Source organism: Peromyscus eremicus, chromosome 9, assembly GCF_949786415.1.
Source record: "Peromyscus eremicus chromosome 9, PerEre_H2_v1, whole genome shotgun sequence".
NCBI lineage: Eukaryota > Metazoa > Chordata > Mammalia > Rodentia > Cricetidae > Peromyscus > Peromyscus eremicus.
Window position 1 is genome coordinate 88721178 of NC_081425.1, and position 27063 is coordinate 88748240.

Below are 27063 nucleotides of genomic sequence, written 5' to 3' on the forward strand. Positions count from 1 at the left end.
CTGTGAGTAGTCACTTACTGCATGCTAGCCCATTACCTAACCAAAGAGGTTACAGTGGTAAGTAGACAAACACCTACTGGAATTGAAGGATACATAAATTACAATAAATGAGACAGTCACACAGATAGACATATAGTAGTTACAGGACAAAAATCAAATTTTCTGGACTGTAGGGGAAGATGGAAGGAACTTAAGTGAGTAGGACCAAGTGGGAGAAGCTGAGAGCATGGCATATAAGGAAAATGGAAGGAAATATAAGAAAAGCCTTGTTCAGCCTTGATGCATGGGGGAGGGGCTGAGTAGTGCCTCAACTGAATGTGCCAGGCTCTGCTTACTGCCCATGGGAGGAGCCCTTACACTTTTGGAGGAGGGAATGGGGAGGGTGGGTCGAGGAGAACCTGGGGGAGAAGCAGAAGGAGGGATGAGACAGGGATCTATGGTTGGCATGTAAAAGGAATGAAAAAAATGTCTTTAGAAAAAGACTTAAAAAAAAAGAAAAGAAAAGCCAGACAAAAAAGATTCAAGAACAGGAAGATGCTGGAGTGTTCAGTCTCACTTGCCTGCAGGGACAGGGACAGAAAAATCCAAGTTCAAGTCAGAGATGAAACAGGAGCCAGATCTATCTGTGTCAGGAGACACTGGCAGGTACTGTGAGTGGAACTGGAGGCCAGTGGGTTCTTGGTGAGGAACAGCAGTCTGACTTCTGTGTGGATGAATTCCTCTAACCACAGGCCAAGGCAATGGGCTTCCCTCACATTTGCCAGCTGTGATGATTGTATTTGTATAACACTGCTTTCCATGTAAGTAGAAATGGGATCCAACTAGCTAAATGATTGAGATACTGAGAAATACCTGCCTATGGCCTTGAGTATAAACACATCACAATAAAATATGTTCATCATGAATGTTAGCCCAAAAGAGAATTTGTTTTGTAAGTCAAACATGATTATCTATTTTCAACACATGTCACAGTCTTACTTATTCTTTTCTCTTGTCTCCTTAATAACGGAATCCTAGCTGTGAGTATGCCCACTGTGTCTTTGTAGAGAGGGTTCATTTACCTTGTGCTACAGCAGCAGTAACAACAGCTGTAAACACATGCAGCAGAAGCAGCTTCAGCAGAGATTGGAGCCTCTAGAGAGGAAGCAGAAGCATGAGAAGCAGAAACAGCAGAAGCAGGAGCAACAGCAACAGATGTGGAAGTGGAAACAGAGTCAGAAGCAACAGTTGAAGTGTTTCTGTGACCAGAGTTCTCCAGTGTGACCTCTGGTTCCTGGAGTCAGTACTTATTCTCTTCTTGAGCCTTTAAGGACAATTTGAGATGTGTTATTTTTCATGAAAAGGAAATGTTACATTTTCATTCATTTTATCACTTGTCAATGCCATGGTCTTGATTTTAGTCCACAAATATCTATGTATTCCTTTCGATTTTATTATTAGAGACCACTAACATTTTTTAACCTCTGCTTCTTTTCTACTTGAGTAAAAGACCCATGGTTTCATAAATCTCAAAAGCAGATATGACCAACTGGCTTTAAAAAAATCTACACTTTTTTAACTAACACATTCATTTCCAGCATGATGGGAAGACTATACAGAAAAGGTCAAAATATGTCCTCTCTAGTCTGCATGACCTGGTTGTTGAACAACCAGATTGAGAGAATGTGACAATGAAGGGCTTCTAGAAGGAAAGGAACCTCTCCCTTCTGCACTCCATTTACCCTTTCCCATAGCCTTTCACAATTGCCCATTGGGATCCTGGGATAGCAAGAGTGAAGGTGAACTCAAAATGCATGAACAAAGTGTGCCACCAGCTGCTGAGCTGCAAGTGTGGATTCTGCAGATGCCTTCTGGCTTCTCACTCCTTTTCCATGACTGTTACACCTGTGAGATGTAGACTAATGGCCTGCTCCAGCAATATTGTCTACTTTGAGTGGGAAACATTGTGAACAAAGCCTCAAGAATTCATTCAAAGCTCTGAAATGGTGCTACCCATCCATTTATGTCACAAAACAGTTGATAAAATTTCCACAAGGCTGACTCACATAGGTTACCCAAAAACCCATTCTACCTGCTAAATTGAAGTGGTGTGTTCTTGGGTCTTAGAGAGATCATTTGGTATTTAAGATTCCTTGAATTCAGTTCCTGACACCCAGCAGGGGCCTCATATCTGTCTAAAACTCCAGTCCTAGGGGATCCAGTTCTTTCTTCTGTCCTCAGTGAATACTAGGCTTACATAGGTGCACAGACATATATACAGGGAAATCATTCACACACAAGCATGCACAACAGTAAAATCAAGTGGGAGTTTTACAAACTGACTCAATGCTACTTGGTAGATGAGCAGTCTCCTCTGCCTTTACATAATGTCTCTAGATTTCTGTCAGTCTTCAAAACTCAGTCAACATCAGAATTCAGATCCTATTTTGGCATCAAATACCACATTTGCTCATTTTATATGCTACCTAAAGTTTAAAACAAATACAAAACTTGCCTAAATAATATAGCCACAAGGAGGATGAGCTTGGCGGTGGCATTGATGAAGTAGGTCTTTCTAGCAACATGGGCAATTCCAGATCCCTAGGAAGTTGGTGCTGGCTGGACTGGGAGCCTGAAAAACTGAGGTTGTGCTCCACACCAAATGCAGGCCAAAAGCTCACAGGTCTGTGGAGGCGCCCCCACCCCACAACTTCCCACAATGGTTCAGGCTGCCACTTGTCTGCTGTCTGGATGATATGGCAGCCTGGACCAGAGGGCTTGAGGTGATCTGTGGAGGGTGTAGAATAGTCTTGAGCCCCATGACCATAACTGTAAATAATGCCAAAGCCTCCCAGCACTGGTATCATTGTGGGCTGCAGCTGATCTGACCATCTTTAGTCCTTCTGACACTGGAGCCTCCATCTAACCTGGGTGTGTTTCATTTTGCTTGCTGTCTGTCTCCCAGGGAGGTGGAAGCAATGTGAGGTTTGATTTGTTGTCTAGTGCTCATCCTCAATGCTAGCAGAGGACCCACTGTACAGTAAGCACTTTAAACATGCACGTCAGAAGTAGGACATGGTGTCCCATGCCTTTGATCCTGCCATCAGAAGGCAGAGGCAGGTAGATGTCTGTGAGTTTGAGGCCTGTTTTTCTACTGAGTCCAGGATAGCCAGAGCCTCATAGTAAGACACAATCTCCAAAAACAAACAAACAAAGAAAAAATGGGTTTGAGAGTTGTATTAGCAGTTGGGAGCACTGGCTGCTATTGTGGAGGATGAGGGTTCAGTTCCCAGCAACCATACAGAGGCTCAAACACACTCTTTCAGCCTCCTCAGGCACCAGGAACACATGCAGTTCTCACACATACCTGCAGGAAAAATACTCGTATACATAAAAAATGAAATAAACATTTAAAAGAGGGAAAAATTAAAATAAGATAAAAATGCCTTAGGAAATGGCTCAGCATGTAAAGAGTAGTAAATCAGCAGCTCTTCCAGATTCTTTTTTGAGCCAGGGATAACCTGGTGTTGAGAGATGATGACAGGTAGATAAATGGATGGATGGATGGATGGATGGATGGATGGATGGATAGGTGTGTGGGTGGGTGGATGGATAGGTGGATTGAAGGGTTGTTGGATGGATGGATAGATAGATAGATAGTAGATAGATGGATAGATAGAATTATAGGCCTATTATACTGATGAACATATAAACACAAATTCTCAATAAAATACTTGCAAATAAAGTTCAGGATTACATTAAAAAAATCATCCACTGGGGTTCAAGTTGTCTTCACCTCAAACATGCAAGGATAATTCAACATACACAAATCAACATATTTACTGCACCACATAAAATGAGTAAAGGACAAAAACAATATGACCCTCTGAATATATGAAAAAAAAGCCTTTGTAAAACCCAACTTTCATCAATGATAAAAGTCCTGGAGAATCTAGGGATATAGAGGATATAATTCAACATAATAAAGTAATTGTACAACAAGCCCACATCATCATCATACTAAATAGAGAAAAACTCAGAGCTATTCCAAAAAGCAGGAAGAAGAAAAGGATGTTCACTCCTTCCACTCCTATTCAATATAGAACTTTAACTCTTAGCAAGAGCAATAAGACAACTGAAGGAGATTAAGGGGATACAATGGGAAAGGGAGAAGTCAAAATGTCCTTATTTGCAGATGATATGATTATAAACACATAAAACTAAAAATTTATCAGAAGTCTCTTAAGCCTGACAAATAGATTCATAAAAGTGAAAGATTGTAAAATGAACACACAAAAGTCAGTGGCCTTCCTGTATACCAATCACAAACATATTGACAAAGAAATCAGGGAAACAGTTCCACTCACAAAAGGCTTAAAAATGTATGACAAGACATTTTATATAAGCACAAGATGTGTTCTGGAGGAGTTCGAGTCCAAATTCATGTGGCTCTTCCTGACACCCCACTCTCCTCAAACAGGTACAGTCTGTTATTCTTCTCTTTTCTTTAAAGAGAATCCATTTTCTATCTCTTGGACCCTTTTTCATCATAGTTACTACCAGCCATGACATAATGATTTGAATTTCAAATCCACAATTATAGAAAGAGTCCAGATTGTTTTGTATCTGGGTTTCTAGCTAATCCTCTCCTAAGACTGGTATTTCATCCTATTATAGCCAGACCAAAAAAAGGCCACTAAAAGTCATCATGACTATGAGATCTACAGGTGACTCAGATGTGATTTTTGATTATTGTCACTCCTTCCTTTCACTCTCTAAGTGAGCCTTTTTCTCATGAGTATTAGTGAAGAGGGAAATAAGACTGTGATAACTATTCTTGGTTGTCAACGTGACTGAATCTGGATTAACAAACAACAAAAAATAGAGGGCACACCTGTGGGAGAGGTCTGCTTATTTTGAAGTATGAAGATCTAATTCCAGTTTAGATCTTTGAGGGATGAAGTCACAGCTTTAATTCAGATCTTTAATCCAGATATAATCTGGACCACCTCTTTTGTTGGAAGGACTTGGAAGAATGAAGCTCTTACTCTTTCTCTGTAGCATGCATGAATCTTCAAAGTTCTTATTAGTAAAAACAAATCTGGGCTGGTTATTGGGGTAAATGCTGGAAGATCAGAGAAGCAGAACAAGCCACAGCTACCTTACCTCGCCATTTCCTCAGCTGATCCTGTTTCCTCAAGCTGGAAGCCTTTAAGTCCTCATCCAAATGGATCTCAGCTAAACTGATTCTTGAAATCCTAAAATCTTAACGAGCTCAAGTTCCTGGTCCTCACGCCTTATATACCTTTCTGCTTTCTGGGATTAAAAGCTCACTTCCTGGGATTAAAGGCATGAGTAACCATGCCTGACTGTTTCTAGTGTGGCCTTCAACTCACAGAGATCCAGAGGGATTTCTGCCTCTGGAATGCTAGGATTAAAGGTGTGAGTGCCACCATTTTCTAGCCTCTGTATCTAGTGGCTGTTCTGTTCTCTAACCCTAGGTAAGTTTATTAGGGTGCACAATATTTTGGGGAACACAATACCACCACATTTCCCCTTTTTGCCTAAAATTAAAAAAGTTTATAACTAATACAAAAAAGACTATCCAATAATTATATACAATATATACAGTCAAGAATTACATTAACAATATCTAGTTCACCAACATTTGACAGATTCAGACAAAAAAGTCCATTAATATATATTAACAATGTCCAGTCCAGTAACATTTGATAAACTCAGACAAAAAAAATTCATTACTTATCCTATTTAAAACAAGTAGTTCCTTTTTAAAAGTGGATTCAAAAATTGACCTTTTTATCTTATCATATTCATATTCTCTCTTTTCTTTTCATAATAGATTCAGTAATCTACCTTTTTATCATTTTTATATCTTCCCCTTTTTCTTTTTAGAGTAGATTCAATGATCTACCAATTTATCCTATTATTTCTTCATCCTTTTCCTCAGAGTAGATTCAATGGTATACCTCATATCTATATTCTCTTTTTCTTTTTCTTTCTTTCTTTTTTTTTAGGCTTTGAGCATCACCATTAAGCTGAGATTCATTCTGGATGAGGGCTGAGAGGCATCCATTCTGAGGAAACAGGATCAGCTGAGGAACTGGCAAGGTGAGGTGGCTGTGGCTTGTTCTGCTTCTCTGATCTTCCAGTGGTCACCCTCAATACCTGGCTCCAGATTTGTTTTTATTAATAAGACCTTTTAAGATTCATACTACATATCGCTGCTTGCTCTTAACTTGTTAGCAAAACCATTCCTTGACTGGCATTAAAGCCTGCTTCTTTAAGATTCCAGCATATAATGCAGACAAACTGACTCATCCAGTCTTGAGGAATGGGCATCTACTGGATTATTGGGCTTTCTATTCACAGCCAGATATTGTTGTATTAGATAGAGCACTGCCTGTAAGCCATTCTAACAAATACCCTTTCCATAGAGAATCATTGTATTACTTCTAGAGAATGCTGGTTAAGACACCAGGCTTGTAGAGAGGACATGCTAGAGCAGTTAGGGTCTCGTAACAGTCTCAGCTCACTTACAAATTCCCAATAGTCACCTAAACTGTAGCCTTCCCCAGGTGTTTGCTCACTTCAGAGAACTCAACCCTCCTCCTCGATGATCATGACCAAATACCTTGGCATGCTTTATTTTTCATATTATTGGGTATAGATATGAGGAGGGTAAGTGCCAATTTTAGGCAGTGTTTATAAAGTGATTGTTCAACTCCCCATGGGTGAATTACTGAAAAAATTTTTATGAGGCAGAGAGAAATGTCTAGCTTTGGAAGGAGGAGGTGCTGAATGACTTCCCCTGTGTCACAGGAGAGACTCCTGGAAAGGAAACCACAGCTTCTGGTCAGTTCATGGAGAACTAATTAGTAAGGAGGCAAAGACTTTGCCCCATGACATCAGCAGACCCTTTACTGGGCATTCTATTGTATCCTGGACAGCTCTTGGAATCCCCAGTGATGTCACTAGTGTTGTAGCAACACTGACTGCCTTGAGGTCATTTGTTCAGTGACCACAAGCTTGGCCTCTAGACATGCTGTCTGGACGTAGAAGTCTGTTTGGCAGAGGGAATGGACAGCATGGAGAGACCAGAGTGAGGCAGAAGGAATCTGGTCCAAGGTCTCCCTGGAAAACATGGAAAAAATGGTCCTGGAAAAGAGGAAGTGAGTTTTGAAAGGGACTGGGGAGCTTTCTGGATGTGGTGGGCTTCAGCTTTCCAGGGTTAGGGCTAAAGAACTGGGAACTTCTGGGATGGAGGCACAGAGAAATTAATGAGATTTCTGTACCATGACTGGATTTCACTGCCACTGGAGTCCTTTATTTATGTGCCAGTGATAATAGGGAAAGGAGAGAACCCTGGAAAACCCTGAGGTTCTCGTACATGACATCATAGCCACTAGCAGGGCAGGAGCCCCCAAGTGCTGCTGTCTTCCAGTGACCCCTGAGGTTTCTTAATTACCAGCTGTTGATATCACACAGGTCTCCAGTTCAGCCCGAAAGCTGTTAGATTCAGTGGACCTGGACTGAGACTGTCACCTTCTTGCCAGCTGTGGGTGTCCTGGAGTGTCAGAGAGGATGACTTTGTGAATCTGGTGACTATGTTTTAGCCCTGCATGGCTTTTCCATTAACATGAGACTCTGAAGCCTAGAGCAAGGGACTTGGGCCTCCCTATACTACCCAAGTGATTATAACAGTTGCAATTTTCTCCATGCATCTGAAAGCACATGGCTGAGGGCTCTGTAGCCAAAGTGCATCCTCTACAGTGTAAGTAAGCCTGAAGAGGTTGTCCACTGGGTCCCCTTGTGCAGGGAGACATTCTGAGACATTCACCTCCCTATAGAGAGATGGGAAACTGACATCCACAGAGGGGAGACTCAAGTTTGGGCTTTCAGAACCTGCCTGGGCAAAGACTCATCTGTCAGTCACTTTGTGCATCTTTCAGTGTGTCAAGATTAACTGAGATGAGGTAGTGTGTAGGGCAGGTGTTGTGCTTTGATGTCTAGAATTGGGTATTGCTGAGATAGCTCACCTTGTCTAGCATGACTTGTTAGTGTGATATAACATCTGAAAGGACACAGATTTCCTCACATCACTCAATTGTTCTGGGGCCCACCAAGTACGCTTCTGAGGCCACAGTCTAGACTTCTGGTGAATTGTCAATCCAGACCAAACAGGGTTCTAGTTCTTCATTTCAGGACTATCAGTAAATTCCAAAATGTGGCTCTGGGAAAGGTCTGTGGTAAAGGACCCCTAATAACCTGTCCTCTTGTGCCCTTTGCCTACCTCTCTCATGCTCTGATGGATGTTGTAATTTAAGCTGGCTGTGTCACCTTTCCTAAGGGCATGCGCATTGTCACAGGAGGCTCCAATCAAAGCATTTGGCTTTTGTGTAGCTCTAGGGGTAGCACCACTGCGGTGACACACTACATACTATCCCCATGACTATGACACATTTGATTTTCTGTAAATGCCTTTGTATATCTGTATGGAGCCTCTCACTAGCCACTCATCTCTCCTCAAACCCCAGTGCAGGAATGGAGCCTTACACTTGTGGGAGTGTTTGCTCTTACAACTGAGGGCTCCCTGGAGAACTCTGGTTCTTAGTATCCCCAGGCAGACATGTCACAAGTTGATAACATTTTGGTATTTCATAAAGGCTAGAATGTATTCTGCTGATGATTCGGGGTAATTTTCCTCATTGTTTATGGGACTTATCTTTGTTCTGACAGGACACCCACAATCTCCCACCACATCTGCATACTGTAACAGCCTTGAGGATTCTCCACAATGTGCTTGTTTACATCTGGAGACTGATCTTTCCTCCCCACTATCCTGACCTAATACCCTAGCAACCTTTATTTCTCATATTATTAATTAGAGATCTGAAGAAGTGATGAGCCATTTCGCCAGATGTATTTGGAATAGAGACTTCTAATTCCCGTACTTGAAGTAGTAAAAATATTCTAATGAAGCAGAGAGAGAATTATCCCTGGCTTTGTAAAGACGATATACTAAAGTTCTTTCCTTATGTTTCTGGAAAGGCTCCTGAGAAGGTCAACATGGCTTTTTGTGCATTGCAGAAGAGCTAGTCAGTAGGTAGGTGAGGTCTGTGGAGATGACCCGAGTAGTCCTTTCTCTAGAAATTCTATCTTATCTTGTAGAGACCTTGATATTCTCTGTGATGTTACCAGTGTTGTGGCAACACCACATGCCTGTGGGGTATTCATTCAGTGTCCATAGACATGTTAGCAAGACTGAGCTGGCTGCTTGGGAGCGAGAATAGAGAACATGGAGTGACCAGAGGAAGGCAGAAGGAAGCTGGCCTTTGGTCTTAGTGTAAAGTCTGGAGAAAGAAATGGTTTTGGAGAAGGCATAGTGAGTCCTGAGCAGGGGATTGGGAGCTTCATGGAGGAGGTGAAGTTAAGCTGGGCCTTCCAGTATGGGGCTCAGCATCTGGGAGCTTCTGGGAAACAATGGGCCTATCCTGCTTCTCCTGGCTTCTTAAGAACAGACCTAGATTCAAGATTCTCTGATGGTGAGTTTAGGAGAGCCATGAATTATTCAGGCGGCAGCTGCCTTTCTGGGAACTCCTTCATTTCATTCAGACTGGGAAAGAGGGGCAGGAGGAACAGATGGACTAATGATCTGTCCCTCTCTGGTTAGGGTGTTGCTGTACTTCATCCTAGTGGATTCCTACAATTTCCATGGGAATCTGATGCCAATAAGAAGGGAGGGAAACTCCCCTGGCCATCTACCATAACCTCAGACAGTCAGATGCTTTGGTCCTGGGGAAGTGTGATCAGGACTTGGTGCTGCTAAGTTCTAGGAACAACAGGACTTACCTGCATCACATCACATATGAGCTCACACTGTCCTTCTAATCTACATGCCTGGGCTAACTTATGATTTCCAGAGTCAGGTGACTGCATTTGGGATGGAGACACATACCTAGCCATGGTGCTTGATACTGTAGCAGGGACATTTAGAGTAGCTGTTGGCTGCCAGCAGCTTTGACCTTCCTTGAAGTGTTGTGGTGGAAAAGTTCCCATCAGAGGTCCTGCCCCTTACTACAGAGGCTAGATCCCAATACAAGCCTGAGTCAGTCATCTGCCTGCCAGAGACTATATTCTAAAGAAATGGAGGAGTCCATTCTGCTTGATGGTTTGGGGAAGGTTCCATCCCATTTTCAGAATTATACATGTTGCAAGTTTCTGAAGAAGCACCAGGCACATGGTCCAATGCCAGTGTTCTTGGTGACACACACTGCAGTGCCCATGCTCATCATGGTGGTGTCAATTGGTTAAAATCTTAAGGCAAGTCCATGTAGTTAAAAGGGAGGTTTATTTTGTGGGGTAACTTACAAGTGAAGAGATAGGTTACAGGGTCTGGGAAAGGTGAAGCATAGTCTGGCGGTGTTCTTGGGAGAACTCTGCTCAGTCTACCTCCAGCATTCAGGGTCCAGGAACCAAGAGAGCCAGCCCATCTGGATCTCGGGTCTTCAGGGGTCCTCTCTCGGCTCCACCTTGTAGGTGTGACAGTTACCTAAGCCTCAATGAGGGTGGTACTTCCAGATCAAAGCTGGAACAGCTACCGACTACAGGTGTCATCTCAGGAATAGAATTCATATATTGGTGCCATTGTCTGAAATCCCAATTGTATGACCCCAGGGAAATTTCAAATCTAAATGAATCATTTTGCTTTGAAAGCAATAGGAGGCATCTAGCTGTTGTTGACAATGAAGACCACACAGTACTCATCCCAGTCCTTTCTGTGTTAGGAAGGAGTTTGTTTCCCTCACATCACAGGATGTATGGAGTAAGCAATACAAGGTCTGGAAGTGTTCAAGTCAAAATTCACATGGACTAATTATCTGTCCCTCTCTGGTTAGGGTGTTGCTGTACTTCATCCTAGTGGATTCCTACAATTTCCATGGGAATCTGATGCCAGTAAGAAGGGAGGGAAACTCCGCTGGCCATCTACCATAACCTCAGACAGTCAGATGACCCGAGACCCCATCCTCTTTATTACAGGTCCAATGTGCTGTTGTTTTAGGCCTTTCTTCTTTTTCTTTAAAGAGCACCCATTTTTTACCTATGGACACTTTTTTCTTAACCACAGTTACTATCAAACAAAACAAATTATTTGAATTCCAAATCTTCAATTATAGAGAAAGACCAGATTCTTTAAGTACAGAGTTTCTAGCTGCTCTCCTCTTACTCAAAAAACCACAGACTGGTATTTCATCCTATTTCAGCCTTGCATGGCCATAAAGAGGCCACTGAAAGTCATCATGACCATGAAATCTCCAGCTGATTCCCATGTACCTGTTGATTATTGCCACTCCTTCCTTTCAATCTCTGATGGAGCCATTTGCTCAAGAATGTTAGTAGATAGGATTAAGACTTTGATGGCTATTTTTATATGTCAACATGATGACATCTGGGAATAATATAACCCCAAGATGGAGGGAACACCTGTAGTCTATTTCTGCTTAGTTAAAGTAGGAAGAACTACTTTATTGTGGAACTTTGAGGAATGAAGTCACACCTTTAATTCAGATCTTTAATCTAGATATAATCTGAACCATTCCTTCTGCTGGAAGCCTATAGAAGGACATGGAAGAAGGAAGCTTTTACTCTTTCTCTGCTTGCTCTCACCTTGTTAGCACATCCATTCTTTCACTGACATTAGAGTCTATTTAAGGTTACAGCATAATATCAGAGACAGCTGAAACATCCAGTGTTTAGGACGAAGAAACTACTGGATTCTTGAACTTCCCATTCATTTCCAGCCATTGTTGGATTAGCTAGAGTACAGGCTGTAAGCCATTCTAACAAATCCCCTTTTATAATAAACATTTATTTTTATAACTTATGTTACTCTAGAGGCCTGATAATACACCAGGCACGTAGAGAGGACATTCTAGAGCAGTTTGGGTCTCATAACAGTCTCAGCTCACAAATTCTCAATGGCCATCTTCCCTTAACCTCAGCATTCCTCAGGTGTTTGCTCACTTCATAGAACTCAACGCTCCTCTTCCACATCATCATGATCTAATTCCTTGGCATACTTTATTTCTCATATTATTGAGTATGTATGTTAAGGAGAGGAAGGTCCATTCTTGGGCAGTGCTTATAAAGTGAGTGTTCAACTCTCCACGGGTAAAGTAGTGAAAAGATTCTAAGGAAACAGAAACAATTTACCAGCATCAGAAAGAGGAGGTACTGAATGGCTTCACCTGTGTCACAGGAGAGACTCCTGGAAAAAAATCTCAGCTTCTGGTCAGTTCAGGGAGAATTTATTAGCAAGGAGACAAAGGCAGTTCCTTGTGACATCAGGAGTACCTTCTCTGGAAATTCTATTGTATCCTGGAGAGCAGAGGTCTTGGAATCCCCTGTGATGTCAATAGTGTTGTAGCAACACCAAGTGCCTTTAGGATGTTCGTTCAATGCCTCTACAGTTTGCCTATAGACATGTTGTCAAGACTTAGGCATCTACTTGGGAGAGAGAATGGATTTTGTGTGATACCAGAGAAAGGCAGAAGGAAGCTGACCCTAGGTCTCACTGGAAAGAATGGAGAAATCAATGGTCCTGGGGAAGATGCAGTGAGTTCAGAAAAGGGTCTGCGGAGCATTTGGATGTGATGGGCTTGAGCCTGCCAGGGTCAATCAGGAACTGGGAGCTTCTGAGAAGCAATAGACCTATCCAGCTTCTCTGGGTTCATGATGGTTAATATGATATAGTCAGGAATTGACAAGGCTGTAGCCTTTGTGCTGGGGACCCTCTGCTCTCACTCTGAGTGGGGAAGGAGGCACAGAGGAATGTTTAGATTTCAGTACCATCATTGCACTTCACTCCCACTGGAGTTCTTAGGTTGTGTGCTAGCAATAACAGGGACAGGAGAGTGCCCTGGCAAAGCCTGAGCTTGTCTTAGCTTACATCGTAGACTCTAGCAGAGCTGAGGCACCAAGTGCTGCTGTCTTTCAGTGACCCCCTAAGATTATGACTTCCCAGCTGTGGGTGGCACACAGGTCTCCAGTTCAGCCTGAGAACTGTTAGATTCAGTGGATTTGGAATGACACTGTCCCCTTCTTACAGGATCTAGGTGTCCTGGGCTGCCAGTGAAGATGGCTTTGTGAATCTGTTGACTATATTCCACCGCTGCATGGCTTCTCCATTAACATGAAACTCTGAAGCATCGTCCAAGTGATTTGGGCATCCCTATACTACATGAGTGCTTGTGAGAGTAGCAATTATCTCCAGGATTATGTCCAGGAAAGGACATGGCTGAGGGCTCTGAAGCTTGTACATCTTCTGTAGCTGTGAATAAGCCTTAGGAGGCTGTCCCCTAGGTCACCCTGTGCAGGGAGACAGGGGAAGCCAGGTAACTTCTGAGACACCCATCTCCCTATACAAAGATGCGAGAACTGACATCCACAGAGGGAGAGACTCAAGTCTAGTCTTTCAGGAACAGCTAGGGCAAAGTTTCATCTGTCAGTCACTTCCTGATCACTCTTTAGTGTGTCAGGATTGACTGAGATGAGGTAGTGTGTAGGGCAGGTGGTGTCCATTGATTTCTAGAATTGGTGATTACTGAGATACCTAACCTTGCCTAACATGTTTGTCATTATGATATAACATCTAAATGGACGTAGTTTACCCCACATCACTCATTTCTTCTGGGGTCCACCAAGTACACTTCTGAAGTCACAGTCTAGACTTCTGGTGAATTTTCAATCCAGGCTGAACATGGTGCTAGTTCTTCATTTTAGGACTGTCAGTAAATTTAAATGTGTGAAATGTGGCTCTGGGAAAGGTCTATGGTGAAGGACCCCTAAAAATCTGTCCTCTTGTGCCCTTTGCCTGCCTCTCTCATGCTCCAATGCATATTGTAATTTAAGCTGGCTGTGTCCCCTTTCCTAAGGGCATGCACATTGTCACAGGTGGATCCAGATCAAGGAATTTGGCTTTCATGTAGCTCTAGGTGAAGTACCACTGCAGTGACACACTACATACTATCCCCATGACTATGACACATTTGATTTTCTGTAAATGCCATTGCATATCTGTGTGTGGCCTCTCAATAGCCATTCCTCTTTCTTCAAACTTTAATGCAGGAATGGCCCATCATTCTTCATGGGAGTTTTTGCTCTTGTGTCTGAGGGCTTCCCTTGGGAACCCTGGTTCTTGTATCTCCAGCCTGACATGTCACTAGTTAATCACACTTTTGTTAGCTATGATGGCTGGAATGAATTGTACTGAAGGTGAGGGGTAATTTTCATCAATTATGGAAGTTATCTTTGTTCTGACAAGAACCCCACAATCTCCCACCACACTAACAGCCTTGTGCATCCTCCACAAGGTGCTTGTTGCTTTCAGGGGACTGAACTTTCCTCTCCACCATCCTTGCTTAGTTGCCTAGAAACTTTTTTTCTTGTGTTATTGACTAGAGGTTTCACGAGTTGGATGAGCCATTTCCTGGGATGTGTTTAGAAGTGAGTCTTCAACTTCCTGTCCATGATATAGTGAACATATTACAATATAGCAAAAAGAGCTCTCTGGGTTTGTAATGAGGAGGTGATGAAGGTCTTCCCTTACATTTTTCGGAAGGCTCCTGGGAAGGGCAGTATGGCTTCCAGTAAATTGCAGAAGATATAGTTTGTAGGGAGGTGAGGGCTACTGCTCGTGAACCCAATAGTTCCTTCTTGGGGCGAGATATTGTATTCTGGAGAGCCCTTGGCATTCTCTTGATATCACCAGTGTTGTAGGAACACCAGGTGACTGTGGGGTGTTCTTTCACTGCCCATAGACATGTCAGCAAGACTGAGAAGGCTGCTTGGGAGAGAGAATGGAGAACATGGGGAGACCAGAGAGAGGCAGAAGGAAGCTGGGCTTCAGTCTCAGTGTAAAACATTGAGAAATAAATGGTTGGGGAGGGAACAGTGAGTCCTAGGAGGGGGTGGGAGCTTTCTGGAGGAGGTGCAGCTTGAGCAGGGCCTTCCAGTAGTGGGGCTCAGTATCTGTGAATTTCTGGTAAGCAATGGACTTATCCTGCTTCTCTGGGTTCCCTAAGAACAGACCCAGAGTCAACAATGTCTGATGGTTAGTTTGGGAGAGCCATGAATATTCAAACCTGAAGTGGCTTTTCTGTGAGATCCTTAATCTCATTCTGAGTAGAAAGGAAGGCCAGCATGAGCAAAGTGGTAACTAATTAGGTGTCCTTCTCTGGGTAGGGTGTTGCTGCACTTCATCCTAGTGGATTCCCTCAGTTTCCATGGGAATCTGATGCCAATAAGAAGGGCGGGAAACTCCCTTGATCGTCCATCAAAGTCTCAGATTTTCAGATACTTTGGTCCTGGATACATGTGATGAGGACTTAGTACTGCTATGCTCTAGGGACAATAGGACTTACCTGCACCACATCAGACATGAGGTGACACTGTCCTCCAAATCTACATGGCTAGGCTATCTTATGCCTTCCAGGGCTGGGGGACTGCATTAGAGAGGGAGGCACATGCCTAGCCATGGTGGTTGAGGACAGATACATAACTCATGTGTACTAATTTGAGAATAATTGACCTACTTGGGGCTCTCAGTGGGGCCCTAGCATTTCCTCTTCCTGGAGCTTCTTCTTGGGACTAGCATGGATTCTCCTGCCCCTATGCCATTCAAGTGTACAAGTTCACTTTGCTTTATCTTCTTGCAGGGACTACTGGGAAGGCACCAACTCAAACCTCCACCTCCACTGAGCAGGAGCAGCAGATGACAAAGTTAGAGAAGCTCACCCTTCAGCTACAGAGTATAACATACGAGCAAATTGAACTGCATGGGATCCTGGCCAGTTATACAGACAAGGATTTACAGAACAGGTAGTCATTATGTGCACTTCTCTGCTGACCATCTTGACCCTACAGTGTGTAGCTAAGCTTTCCTGAGGAACCGGTGGCTGAACCTCCAGGGTGTCCTGGTACCTAAACTAATTTTCCTGAGTGCACAGACCCTGCGTAGGTGTGAGATGGAGACACAGGCTATTCTTATTCATCCAAATGAATATCAGACCATGTGGTCTGAATCACACTCTGAGGATAGGGACATTAGTGTGTGAGTTCTCAACATGCATTTCAAGAGGCCTTGGCAGGTGTTGGCTTGTGGGAGATGCTAAGTTTTGTGAGTTTGTGGTGAGTCTTTGTAGTTGACCAACATATGATTGATTATGTGTTGAAGGCTCCTGGCAGAACTGGAGGGGCCTGGTCCCATTCATCCATCTCAGTTTGTGGCTGGAAGGCCTGATGTTTATCACCGATTCTCCCTTTTCCTCCTCCTTATACTTTGAGGCAATTCCACCTACCTGCATTTCATGGGCAACCTGACTGTATGTGGTGTGTTTGGGTGTGTAGGAAGTAATAGCCTGAAGCTTTTCTTGGCTCCTCCTTATACTCTGAGACAGTGCAAACTCTCTGTATTACATGTGCATTCTGAGTATATGTGGTGTGTGTGTGTGTGTGTGTGTGTGTGTGTGTGTGTGTGTGTGTGTGCATGTGTGCATGTGTTAATGTGTGTGTTTTAGAGGGCATGAGGGTATGTGTGTGTACTCCTTGGAGTCTAGGTTCTGTGACACAGCCTGAGGATTTGCCGTTTTCACATTTTCCATGGGATGCCAGTGATAACGCCAGGGAGATTCATCTTGGCCACTGTTCTCACTTTGGTGAAACTTTGAAATCCCTTGTGGAGTTTATAAAGCCTTCCTGAATTTGGGACTCCTCCCTGGAAATACTCAATGTATGCTCTGGTCCTCTGTGTAGCAATAGGCAGCCATACATGAGAATCCCTGTGGTAAAGACAGGAAAAATGTCACTATAGGTTTCCGGTGGCACCAGATATGTGGCACAGACTCCTTGGAACTTCTTAGGTAGATAATCTGTAGCTCCAAGTTCACTGAGGGTGCTCATGCAGCCCTGGATAACTCTCTTGAACAACCTTCTTCTTCTGTCCTGAGGACATGATAGGAAGTTTAATAAACACCAGGAGGTCCCAGTGTATAAGTGCCAGGCTGTGGCATCCATGGGGCTGAGGTGTCCAGAACATAGCCTGATTCCATATGATCCTTGTGGCCTGTGTTCATGGGGTCCTTTTCTCCAGGGGCCATGCCCTACTACAGGCTGAATTCTTTTGGGATGCTAAAAACGGAGCATAAGCAGGTGATGTCAGACTTGCAGAAATTGCCCATGGAGATCTGTGACGGTGTGAACAAGGTCAAACAGCTGATTGAGGAGAATGTATCCTACAGGTATGTGCAGGATTTATCTTGGGAGGGACTGATTCTACCATCTTTCTCTTTCACCCAAAGTGAGGGCCCTGGTTCTTGCCTGTGTGCCTCTTAACAAGCAGTCTGACATGTGGTCCTTGGCTTTGTGCCACTTGAACTCAGTTTTGCTAAGTGTGAAAAGACACTGAGTCCCTCCAAGAGATGTCCTGTCATCCTTGGGAGACCCTTAATAGAAAAATGGTTTGCACCATGAAGAGTGTCGGGTATCCTAGGACCTCTGGAGCTCTGACCAGGGCTTCACAGAGCTGGTTTCCATGGTAGCCATAGACAGAACTGATTCTGGTTGGAGCTTTTTCCCTCCTTTGAGAGTGTTTTCCCTCTACCTGCTGCTGCTTTCCCAATATCATGAACAGTTAAGAACAGGTGTGGACTGCACGCTGTTCTCAGAGGCACAGGATCCCTTTTGGCATCAGGGTTTTCAGAAGTAGTTTGAATCTTTCTGCAATTTGGTTATTCTCTGGATTTGGCCTGCATCTAAGTGATGCTGGCTTGGCTACTGAGAGCTCCATTTGTGGGCTCTCTGGGCATCTGGGACTTTTCAGCACTGGTGGAACTTGGACGTAGGAAGGGCAAATGGAGGCTGGCTGGGACACACCACGTTTTTTTGGATTTTCAGTTAAATCCATGGCCCGATCCTCCAAGATTGGACTCATCGGAAGGAGAATGTACATGTGTTGAGACTCAAGAACAGACTGCTGTGGAAGGAGCAGACTGAACTGCAAGAGTCCTGTGAGGATCTGAAGAGCCTCCTGATGGAGGCTCATGAGATGATCTGTGACCCTCAGCAGGTAGGCTGAGACAGTGGGAACAGGCTGCCCACCTGTTCAACCATAAACATAGAGACACCCATATAACCATCCACCCATCCATCCAGACTCCCACCTACATACCATCTAATTGTTGATTTCTGTGATCATTCCCGAGTCTTTCTGGAGAGGTAGCCTCTTGCAAGAAACTGGATAATTGTCAAGCAAACCTTCTTGCTCTCCTAGAAGCTGCAGTACATTCAGAGAGCTGGGTCAGCCACATATCACACACCTACATGTCATTATGATCAGAGGGCTGCTATGCAGGGAGGTACTTAGGGAACAACACAAAGCTTTCATTGATGATGTCAGTGGCCTGTGGCTCATTTGCTTTGCAGGGGTCTTGTGAGATCACAGGTAGGAAGCAGCCTTCAAGGCCTAGAGTCCAGCCCCAGTGCCAAGTGAGTGGTTCTCATTGTCAACATTTTGGGTGGCATGTGGTCTTCTCCTTTTTTCCTGAATCCCAGTGTGCTCTCTTCCTCTTTCAAGCTCTTGGTTCATAGTGACAGAAGCCTGAGTACCACCTTTTCAGTCCTTTTTCTGTGCGTGGTGCTGGACAGTTCTCCCATCCTGGAGCTTCCAGTCTGGAGCTGACTGGATGACCATAGATGTGGGAGGACTTTGACAAGATGATTGTTAGGGTGACTGATTTGAGGCTATATGAGCACATTTTCTGCTATCACCTCAACAGAGTCTCAATAACTTGTGTGCTCTCCTAGGAATTTTTAGTCCCTAAGGGATGGATAGCCGTGTAGTGGGTATCAGTTGAAAGACCTGATGTGCATATTTTATTCAACTGTTCATACAGCATGATATCCTCTTTATTGTTTTCTGCTCACTCTGATTTCTGTGGTCCATGTGTGATCTATGCAGGCATGTGTAAATGTGTACATTAGTGAGTGTGTTCTGAGGCTACATAATGAAATCTGTGTTGTCATCTGTTGCTCACTCCCTTATTCCCTTGAGCCCAGGTCTTTGACCCTGAAATTTTCTCTTTGGGCTAATCTAGCTGGCCAGCACTCTTTGGATCTCCTGTCCTCCAAGGTAGACCTTCTGTCTTGTTTTGTCTAATCCAATGTTACACATTTAAATTGCTCAGAAAGAGGAAGGACACATTTGCTTTCTCTTTTGTCTGTTTACTTTAAAGTTTTGATGCTAATGTGTTCTCTAATAAATAACAAAAATCAAATAATACAGCTATTTTAAAAATAAACAGTAGGCTTCTTTCCTTTCAGTGCACAGAGCTAACACCACAGGAAATGTTTGGTTTGTCTCATTGGCTTCACAACACGGAATCCCACAGTGCATCTCCTTGCTGACATTGTGTTGCTGACTATATCATGTGCATGGCTGTGTCTCAGAACAGATTCCCTCTCATAGTTGTGCAGAGTGCTGTGTTCCTGAAAAGCACTGCAGGTGATGTCACTGGCCTCCTCCTGACTGACACTGGGCTGAATTCATATCATATGCACTGTCATCTGTTGAAAATTTTCCGGGTGTTGACCGTGGGTCACTTTATTTTTCTTAGGCTATCAAGGTCATCTGTGGAGGAGCCAGGATAAGTTTAATGAAAAGACTATGATGGGTCAACTTGGAACCTGTGGCGTCAGTGAGTTTTGTGATGGATAAAATTCATTCAAGGAAAAGTAAGTGCAGGCCGAGGTAGCAGTGCATTGATGGGTGTAAGAGCCTTGTAGACAGCACAGAGGACCCACTACCTCACCCTACATCAGAACAGCAGTCTTCTCATTGACCATTCTAGGTTCAGCAAGTATTTGTGTGTGTGTGTGTGTGTGTGTGTGTGTGTGTGTGTGTGTGTGTGTGTGTGTTGTGCTTTTCTGTGCATCTCTGTATGTATGTGTGTGTGTGAACTTCTCCTCTGTATGTGTGTTTGTGTGAATACTGTCTATTGCTTACACAGTAGTATTCCTTTGTGTGTGTATGTGACCATGTGTGGATGAATGTATATGTGTGTGTGTCCACGTTTCCTGTATGTATAGGGATAATTATTTGTATGTGTTTGTGAGTACAGGTGCTTATAGGTCTAGGTGTGTGTTTGTACTGTGGATTTTAAACTCTCTTATTTGTTTTTATTTCTACATATTTATATATTCACTTCCTCATCTTTAATGATGATGGAACCAACTTTGTTGAAAAAGTACTGTGCCCCCTCACTTGGCATCCATCAAATACTGTATGATGCTGCCCATCTTTCCGTATGTCCTCCTACCTCACTAGAACAAAGGGACAAAAACTACTGTACCTCAGTGGTTTTCAGGTATTTGTAGAGAAAAAAATATTTATCTGCCCAGAAATCCTTGGAGCAAACCAAAGGAATGTGGTACATGAAGTTTAGGAGGAGGTCACTGTGGCAAATCAAGGTGTCTGAGAGGCAGGATAGCCTGGCTGAGGGTTTGTGTCCTTGTCTGCTCTGGGTGAATGGTGACTGCACATTCAATGGTCAGGTGGCTTGCTGTGTCTTCTCTATATCCTGTTTTGTCCTCATCCACATTGCCTGCTACCACTTGCTTTACCCCTTTGTCTAACCTTGACTCAGTTAACCTTGGCCTTGGAGCTTGGCCTGCATGTTAGTCCTTGAGGGATTCTGACTTGCAGTGTGCTTCCAGCTGCATCTCAGTCCAGCAGAAGTCCCCTAGCCATGCTGTGGTGTGAGAAGGGGGCTGTCTCAGCGCACCCCACTTAGGCTCCTTAGGGTCTAAATTACTCCCCATGTGCTGTGTCTGTAACATTCAGTATCTGCTTTTCTTCAAAGTTGATAACTCTGAGTTAAAATCAGCCTCATGGAGGGTTTGCAGAAATGAGGACCCTCAGACATTTCTGGTAATGTAAAATGGTATAGCACAGTGAGAAGCTACACACAAGTCTTCAGAAAGTTGAATTGCAATCCCGAGGTGACCCAGTGATTCCAGAACATGAAGTAGGTGTCCACATAGTCCCAACATAGTTAGGGGACATTAAGGTTTTTCTTTCTCAGAATGCATGGAGTGAGCAAGATGTGGTCTGGAGGAGTTCAAGTCCAAATTCACATGGCTCTTTCTGACAAGTACAGTGTGTTTGCTTTCTTCTCTTTTCTTTGAAGAGAAACCATTTTCTATCTCTTAGAACCTTTCCACCACAGTTATTACCAGACATAACATAATTATTTGAATTTAAAATCTTCAGTTATAGAGAGAGACCACATTGTTTTGTGTCTGGTTATCTATCTAATCCCCTCCTACCCAATAAAGCAAAGAATGGTATTTCATCCTATTTTAGCCACCCATGATCAAAAAGAGGCCACAAAAAGTCATCATGACCATGAGATCTACAGGTGATTTAGGTATGATTTATATTTATCTTCACTCCTTGTTATCACTCTCTAAGGGAGCCCTTTTCTCATGAATATTAGTGAACAGGGGAATAAGACTGTGATGACTATTCTTGGCTGTCAATGTGACTATATCTGGGATTAACTAACAACCAAAAATGGAGGGCACATCTGTGGGAGATTTATGCTTATTTTGAAGTAGGAAGATCTACTTCTAGTTTGAACTTTTGAGGTAGGAAGTCACACCTTTAATTCAGATCTTTAATCCAGATGTAATCGGGACTACTCCTTCTGTTGGAAGCATATAGAAGTCATGGAAGAAGGAAGCTCTTACTCTTTCTCTGCTTGCTCTCTCCTTGTTAGCTTATCCATTCCTTCACTGACATTAAAGCCTACTTCTTTAGGATTCCAGCATATACTGGACCAGCCGAGACATCCAGTCTAGTGGAGTGAGCATCTACTGGATTCTTGGATTTTCCATTCCTAGCCAGATATTGTTGGATTAGCAAGAGCACAGCTTATAAGCCATTCTAACAAATACCCTTTCCATAGAGAGATTCATTTTGTAACTTCTGTTCTCTATAGAACCCTGGCTAATACACTAGACATGTAGAGAGGAAATTCTAGAACAGTTAGGGTCTCATAACAGTCTCAGCTCACTTACAAATTCTCAGTGGCCATCTTCCCTTAACCTTAGCATTCCTCAGGTGCTGCTCACTTCAAAGAACTCAACCCTCCTCTTTCACATCATCCTGATCTAATTCCTTGACATGCTTTATTTCTCATACTATTAGGTATGGATGTTAAGGAGGGGAAGAGTCATTCTTAGGCAGTGCTTATAAACTGAGTGTTCAACTACCCTTGGGTAAAGTAGTGAAAAGATTCTAATGAAGCCGAAGAAATCTCTAGCTTTGGAAGGAGGAGGTGCTGAATGACTTCCCCTGTGTCACAAAAGAGATTCCTGGAAAGGAAACCTCAGCTTCTGGTCAGTTCATGGAGAACTAATTAGCAAGGAGGCAAAAGACTGTGCCCCATGACATCAGCAGACCCTTTGCTGGGCATTCTGTTGTATCCTGGACAGCTCTTGGAATCCCCAGTGATGTCACTAGTGTTGAAGTAGCACCAACATTCTTTAGGACATTGGTTCACTGACCACAAGTTTGGTCTCTAGAAATGTTATCCAGACTCAGAGGTCTTTGGGAGAGGGAATGGACAGCATGGAGAGACCAGAGTGAGGCAGAAGGAAGCTGGTCCTAGATCTCCCTGGAAAACATGGGGGAATAAGTTGTCCTGGGGAAGACTCAGTGAGTTCTGGGAATGGGCTGTGGAGTTTTCTGGATGTTTTTAGGCTTGAGCCTTCCAGGGATAGGACTCAGGAACTGGGAGCTTGTGGGAAGCAATAGGCCTATCCTGATTCTCTGGGTTCCTAAAGAGCAGACCCAGATCAAGGATCCATGATGATTCGTTTGGCAGAGTCAGGAATTGAAAGGCTGAAACTGCTTTGCTGGGTACCCTGTGCTTTCACTCTGAGTGGGAAAGGAGGCACAGAGGAACTAATGAGATTTCTGTACTAGGACTGTGTTTCACATTCACTGGAGTCCTTTCATTGTGTGCCAGTAATAATAAGGAAAGGGGAGTACCCTTGCAAAGCCATAGGTTCTGATACTTTACATTATAACCACTAGCAGGGCAGGATCCACCAAGTGCTACTGTCTTCCAGGGATCCCTAAAGTTTTGAGTTCCCTGTTGTGGGTGGTACACAGATCAGTTCAGCCTGAGAACTGTTAGATTCAGTGGACCTGGACTGAGACTGTCCCCTTCCTGGTAGCTCTGAATGTCCTGGAATGTCAGTGAGGATGGCTTAGTGAATCTAGTGACTATGTTCTGCCCCTGTATGGCTTCTCCATTAACATGAGACTCTGAAGCATAGAGCAAGTGACTTTGGCATCCCTATACTGCCTGAGTGCTTATGGACAGTAACAATTTTCTCCAGGCTCTGAAAGCACATGGCTGAGGGCTCTGCAGCCAATGTGCATCCTCTGCAACTGTGAGTAAGCCTTAAGAAGCTGTCCACTGTGTCACATTGTCTAGGGAGACAGAAGAAACCAGCTGACTTCTAAGACATCCACCCCTCTATAGAGAGATGGCAGAACTGACATCCACAGAGGGGGAGACTCAAGTCTGGGCTTTTAGAACCTGCCTGGGCAAAGTCTCACCTGTCAGTCACTATCTGAGCATCCTGCAGTGTGTAAGGATTAACTGAGATGAGGTAGCGTATAGGGCAGGTGCTGTGCTTTGACTTCTAGAATTGGGTATTACTGAGATAGCTCACCTTGTCTAGCATGACTTGTCAGTGTGATATAACATCTTAAAGGACATAATTTGCCTCACATCACTCATTTGTTCTGGGATCCACCAAGTATGCTTCTGAACCCACAGTCTAGACTTCTGGTGAATTTTCAATCCAGACCAAACATGGTGCTAGTTATTCATTTCAGAACTGTCAATAAATTTAAAAGTGTGAAGTGTTTCTGTGGGAAAGGTCTATGGTGAAGGACCCCTAATAACCTGTCCTCTTGTGCCCTTCGCCTGCCTCTCTCATGCTCTGATGGATGTTGTAATTTAAGCGGACTGTGTCACCTTTCCTAAGGGCATGTGCATTGTCACAGGAGGCTCCAGTCAAGGAATTTGGCTCTTGTGTAGCTCTAGGTGAAACACCACAGCAGTGACACACTACATACTATCCCCATGACTAGGACACATTTGATTTTCTGTACATGCCTTTGCATATCTGTGTGTGGCCTCTCACTAGCCATTCGTCTCTCTTCAGATTCCACAAGCACTCAGGCAGGAATGGAGCCTTACACTTGTGGGAATGTTTGCTCCTGTGTCTCAGGGCTCACCTGGAGAGCCCCAGTCCTTATCATCTCCAGCCTGACATGTCACTAGTTGATCACACATTTGCTCACATCATGAGGGCTGTAATGTATTCTGCTGATGATTTGGGGTAATTTTCCCCATTAACTATGGGACTTTCTTTGTTCTGACAAGGCACCCACAACCTTCAACATACCCACATACTATAACAGCCTTGGGGATTCTCCACAATTTGCTTGTTCATATCAGGGGACTGATTTTCTTCTCCACCATCCCGACCTAATACCCTAGCAACCTTTATTTCTCATGTTATTGGTTAGAGATCTGAAGAATTGATGAGCCATTTCATCGGATGTGTTTGGAATAGAGACTTCAACTTCCCATACATGAATATATGAATAGTAAAAATATTCAAATGAAGCAGAGAGAAGAGATCTGTGGCTTTGTAAAGACAATGTACTGAAGTACTTTCCTTATGTTTCTGGAAGTCTCCTTAGAAGGGCAACATGGCTTTTTGTGCATTGCAGTAGAGCTAGTTAGTTGATAGATGAGGCCTCATGGAGATGGCCCTGGTAGTCCCTTCTCTGGAAATTCTGTTGTATCCTGGAGAGCCCTTGGTATTCTCTGTGATGTTACCAGTGTTGTGGCAACACCAAATGCCTGTAGGGTATTTGTTCAGTGTCCATAGACATGTGTGTAAGGCTGAGATGGCTGCTTGGGAGAGAGAATAGAGAACATGGAGTGACCAGAGAGAGGCAAAGGAAGCTTGCCTTTGGTCTTAGTGTCAAACCTGGAGAAATAAATGGTTTGGTGAAGAAAATGAATCCTGAGCAGGGGATAGCGAGCTTCTTGGAAGAGGTGAACTTGAGCTGGGGCTCAGCATCTGGGAGCTTCTGGGAAGCAATGGGCCTATCCTGTTTCTCTGGGCTTCTTAAGAGCAGACCCAGAGTCAAGAGTCTTTTATGGTCAGATTAAGAAAGCCATGGATTATTCAGGCTGCAGGTGCTTTTCTGGGAACTCCTTCATTTCATTCAGACTGGCAAAGAGGGACAGAAGGAACTGATTGACTAATGAGCTGTCCCTCTCTGGGTAGGGTATTGCTTCACTTTATCCTAGTGGATTCCTACAGTTTCCATGGGAATCTGATGCTAATAAAAAGGGAGGGCAATTCCCCTGGCCATCTACCAGGGCCTCAGACATTCGGATGCTTTGGTCCTGGGCAAGTGTGATCCGGACTTGGTGCTGCTAAACTATAGGGACATCGAGAGTTACCTGCATCACATCAGATATGAGCTGACACTGTCCTACAAATCTGCATGGCTGGGATACATTATGTCTTCCAGGGCCAGGGGACTGCACTAGGGAGTGAGGCACAAGCCTAGCCTTGCTGGTTGAGGACAGAGACATAGATCATGGGTACCAGTTTGAGGATAGCTGCCCTGCTCTTTGAGAGTTTCACTGGGTCCTTAGCATTTCCTCTTCCTCGGGCTTCTTGGGACTCATCATGGACTCTATTAACCTTAAGCCATTCAAGTATACAAGTTCACTTTTCTTTATCTACCTGCAGGGACTACAGAGGAGGCACCATCCCAAATCTCCACCTCCACTGGGCTGGAGCAGCAGATGAAAAAAACAGAGAAACTCACAAGCCGGCTACATAATATGACAAGAAAGAGAAATGAGCTGCGTGGAATTTTAGCCAATTACACCAACAAGGATTTGAACAACAGGTAGTCATTATGCCCAGTTCTCTGCTGACCATCTTGATACCACAGTATCAAGCCCAGGTTTCCTGAGGAACAGGAGACTGTACATCCAGGGTGTCCTGGTGCCTAAACTAAACTTCCTGAGTGCATTCAAGATGCAGAACTTGGACCCTGGGTAGGAGTGAGATGGGGACACAGGCTGTTCTGCTTCCTCCAAATGAAAAGCAGAGCCTGTGGCCTGAATCATAGTCTGGGGATAGGGACAGTAGTGCGTGAGCTCTCAACATGCATTTCAAGATGCCTTGACAAATGTTGGCTTGTGGGAGATGCTAGGTCCTGTTAGTTTGTTGTGAGTCTTTGTACTTGACCAGTGGATGTTTGTGTCTGAAAGCTCCTAACAGCAGCTAGGCAGCTGGGGCAAGGAGCCTTGTCCCATTCATCCATCTCAATTTGTAGCAGGAAGGCCTGGAGCTCCTCACTGCTTCTTTCTGGTCTTCTGCCTTATACTCTGAAATAGTGACACCTCCCTATATTTATTGGGGATCTTGATTGTATGTGGTGTGTGTGTGTGTGTGTGTGTGTGAGTGTGTCTGTGTCTGTGTGGGTCTATGTGCTCCTGAGTGTTCAGGCTCTGTTGTGGCATGGTCTGAGAATTTTACACAGGTTCCAGCAGATGGCACTGCTGAGGCCAGGGAAGCCCACTTTGAGCAGCAGGCTTCTTGGGCACTGTGCTCATCTTGGTGGAACATTGGAATTCCCAGTGGAGTTTATAAAGCCATCCTGAAACTGGGACTCCTCCCTGCAAATTCTCATTGTGTGCTCTGGTCCTCTGTGCAGCAATAAACACCAAATATGTGAATCCCTGTTGTGAAGACAGGAGAAATGTCATTATAGGTTTCTGGTGGGCCCAGATATGTGGCACAGACTCCTGGGAAGTTCTTAGAGAGCTAATCTATAACTCTAGGCCCACTGAGGGAGCTCATGTATCCCTGGCACCCCTCTTTGGACCAACT

General features: G+C 43.9%; 2 protein-coding genes across 4 annotated transcripts in view; one reads left to right on the forward strand and one right to left on the reverse strand.

The window, feature by feature from the left end:
* Positions 1 to 18385, reverse strand: part of LOC131919649 (disks large homolog 5-like) — a 36199-nt gene extending 17814 nt beyond the window's left edge. For both annotated transcript variants that reach the window (XM_059274026.1, XM_059274025.1), the window contains exon 1: positions 18224 to 18385. The gene's annotated coding sequence lies outside the window, so the exon portion shown is untranslated. The remainder of the gene's footprint in view (positions 1 to 18223) is intronic.
* Positions 1 to 27063, forward strand: part of LOC131919654 (disks large homolog 5-like) — a 406205-nt gene that overhangs the window by 65245 nt on the left and 313897 nt on the right. The gene's annotated exons all lie outside the window — the stretch shown is intronic.